The sequence below is a fragment of the Atta colombica genome, unplaced genomic scaffold (assembly GCF_001594045.1).
Source record: "Atta colombica isolate Treedump-2 unplaced genomic scaffold, Acol1.0 scaffold52, whole genome shotgun sequence".
NCBI classification, from domain to species: Eukaryota; Metazoa; Arthropoda; class Insecta; order Hymenoptera; family Formicidae; genus Atta; species Atta colombica.
In genome coordinates, this window is record NW_017259542.1 from 1641932 (window position 1) to 1646110 (window position 4179).

Consider the following 4179-nt stretch of genomic DNA (forward strand, 5'->3'; position numbering starts at 1 on the left):
ATAATATAGAATGATACATTTTTAAATTTATTTTTTCATTTATTTATAGTTTTTCAGCACATTAACCTTTTTAATATGATGTCTGATTGAGCATCAAATTATTAAAAATTGCTCCCCAATTTAATTTAATTTGTGATATTATTACAGTAGTTTAATTGTGTTTATAAGTCCGGAAAACTCGGCGCGCAGAGTTCGAATAACTACAAATACCATACTTTTTAATTTTTTAATTCATTGTGGATTATAATTACCTATATCATCAGATTTGAACAACTTTAATGTTATGTTACAATGATTTTCAACTTTTTCTTTGTAAAAAAATTTAAACAGTAAAAATACTAGCTAAATATAAATAAATTATTAATAATAAACAAATTAATGTAATTATAAAATACATGTAATTATAAAATACATGTAATTATAAAATACATTATATGTATATTTTTTATTAATTATATTATATATTTTAAGAATTCTAATAGAATAATTATCTGTAGACAAATTTGCTTTTTGATAAAAAAAAAGATCTATCATGTCGAACATATTTTATACATCCAAAATATTTTCTTCCGTAATTAATATAGATATTTTACTTTATATTATTAATTTTATCATTAGAATTTCGATGTCACTCAGATTTTATCGATGATAAATTCGTCTATTAATTATTATAACGGCAGTAATGTAATCATGATATGATCATGTGACGTGTATTAATCCTACTGTATAATATTTAGACGAATATATTTATGTCTTAATATAATATTAAACTAAAAGCAGTTACATTACGATGATTGTATGCAAAGTATGATTAGCGATTATTTTCGTCCATCATATCAATTGTGCAATATCAAGAATAACTTCCATGATAAAGTGACATTCTTTGACTCTGCTCAATAATAGATTCCAGAAGAGAATCCGTGATGCCTTTATTGCAATATTTGAAATTCCGCTGGAATTCAATAATGGCTCAATCCGTTATATTGGGTGCTGTAAGTAAATTCTAATGGAGATGTATTGGAGTTTCGAGAATCATAGTTAACGAAACAACAATTACCATTAAATGATAAAATTAGCGACGACATGCCTCTAAATATACATTCTTCAGCTTAAAATCAAAACTTATTCCGAAAATGACAAAAGTGACGAAAGACATTTATATGTAAAACAATTAGCGAGTCGTTTTTTCAAAAATCATTTTAAAGCTTTTTATTAAATTCCGTCCAACTTTTTCCTCTGTGATACTTCTATATCATCATTTCCAAACTGATTAAAATCGATAAAAGATTATTTTACAATTTTACAATCTTGCATAGAGTTATTGAAACTTTTTACAATTTTGAACCTTATAAAAATTTTAAGTCTTCTTTTTAAAATCCTCTTTTTTTTTACAAATTCAGCTACAATTTTTTTACTCTGGATTATCACGATTTAAAATGAGTTAAATTTGCACTTTGTGTTTGTAAAGATATAAATTATAATGTATATATCAATTAGATATATACATATAAAATCTCTTCGATATAATTTGAGTATTGCTAATGCCATCAACACAGCAGTATAAAAAAATTGAAATTACCATTTATTTTAAATCAAGATAATTTGAGGAAGAACATAATTCAATTTCTAAAAAAATTATCTTAGACAAGAAACTTTAAGCTTATATAGTTAAGCGAAGTTCGTTTTTCAACTTTATGCGTGATCTTAAAGTGCATCTTAATGTTGAAATATTTTTTTTCAATGCATCATTGCATCGGTTTGGAAACAGTGTTAGTTCAAGCAGAAACAGGAAGCCGAAGGAAGCTTGATGAGGCTTATAAAAATAGGGTTTAAAATAATTTTTTGGATATCTCTTTAAAATTATTTTTTGTGATGTTACGTAAATCTGTGTTTTATCTTTTCTGCGCTACCGATTTAAAGTAACTCCTTAATCTTCTTAAATAATTTGTAATAATTTGCGTGAAGCAAATTTGCATGAAAATAACGATATCATATTTTCTGTGCTTTAATCATTTTACACGAAATATATTGCTCGCGATTTCTCCTTTTAAAATTTAATCTCGTATTTTACATTATAACGTAGTTATAATGCATGCAAACTATAATATATCTTCTATTGTTGTTTATCTTCTTTTTATCTTTAATACTTGAATTTAAATATTGAAAACATTTTTCACATTTTAAAAAATTATAATTTTAAAATGTGCGAATGATTAGTATTTTCATTTTTGTAAAACTTACTCAGAATCATTAAGTGAAAATTATGGGAAATAGAAAGGTATGCATTTAGAAGTTCTATTTTCTCCTTCCTGTCATTACTGTATCTCTTACTTTTCTCTTCCATATGATACTATAATGCATTTTTCTTTTTGACGTTGATTAATGATTCTTTAACTGTATATATGTATATACACAGACACACGTGCGCACGCACGCATTATACGTATTCGTGAAAAGTAATATTTTCCTTTTTACATAATATTTCTACCCTCGATTCTCAAGAAAAATATATTGAAATTTTTTTTGAGCATTAATAATATCATTGCATTGAAATAACATTTGTCTCAGAAAATGGCACAATGTATGTAATGTACACTTATGTAATGTAACATTTTTTGTATTTTATAAATTAAAAGAGAATTTCGAAACGTCTAATTAAATTGTCTAATTAAATAATTTGTCTTTGACAATAGCATTTATTAAATAAAATCGAATTATATGAAATTTACAATATCTCTTATTGAAAAATTATATTATTAGAGGAATTTCAGGAAAAGAATAAAACGTTTTTCTATACAACCCATTTATTATAAGCTTGAATCATATATTAAATGGTACTATATTAAATATATATAACTCAAGATATTTCAAATATACTTCTACATATCTTATGCATATCATCAAACATATGTATGTGCTTACATACGCCTATGACTGAAAAGAAAGATGATAACATGCTATAAAGGAATTAATGATTAAATCGTCGATGTGTCACCGCTCTGTACTGCTTTGTAGCGAAGCTGCGCATGAAAGTTCTTCAAACAAAAAATAGAAAACAAAACATAATGATAGATATTCTCTCGTGTGAGGGAATAAATATCCGGCGTCTGTAAGATACACTCCGTATGTATTTCTGGGCTGCAATTGGATCATTCGATGTAATTGGAATTGACTGCTTCAGAATCGTCGATCGAACCGAATCATAATTTCTCAATCCAAAAGCGGCGCCCACTTTCTTCGTATATATCCATATATTTTTATTACATACGTTTCTCATTCTCTCTTCGCGTTATTAATATTAGCTATGTAATTATCAGCCGAGATGTATTCTTTTCTATAAGTAGTCTTTTTTTTTTACGTGTCATACTTACATTGCGCGTACATAAATAATTCAAAATGAACTTCTATTAATTTCCACTAATCGAAAAGTTCTAAATCATTTTTTTTCTTTTTGATGAATTAGCCTATCTAATATGAAAAATCTTTCGACATTTAGCCACTTTTTATGTTTTTCATATTTGCTTTCGTAATATGCTTGTCTCTGTTTCGCAAAGAAATGAGATTTAAATAAAGACAATTTGCTATTTTGAAATTACCTCTATAAATATAAAATAATTATCTAGAATATTATTATAATGGTCAAGTATCATTATAATATATAATCAGATCAATAGTCTTCATTTTGGTCTCGCAGACGCGTTACATAACATTTGTTTTGATGACAAAAAATGCCACCGATATATTCGAGGTGAAAATTCGATAACAACACAATTTACACGTTGTGGACATACAAAAACGATATTTCTGAAAATAATCACCAAATGACTTTTTTTCACACTCTTGAACGTCGCGTGAAGAAATTGATCTAATTGTAAGATGTATAACAAATACCAGTTTCACAATTATTTTGCGATAAAAATGATCGAAAAAAGATATTTTTAATATATGATCTGTTCTTTCTTAAAATGCATGATTTAATGAATAACTAAGAAATTTAGTAGAACTGATCAAAATTTAAGAAAGCGAAGAAATTACTCTTGACATTTTACAAAAAATAATTAATTTAAATTAGTTTTCTTAAGTTTTTTAAAGAAATTTAATTGCATATCTATTACAATAGAATTTAATGAAAATTTATACAAATAAATCAATAAAAAAATAAAGATTATATATATATAT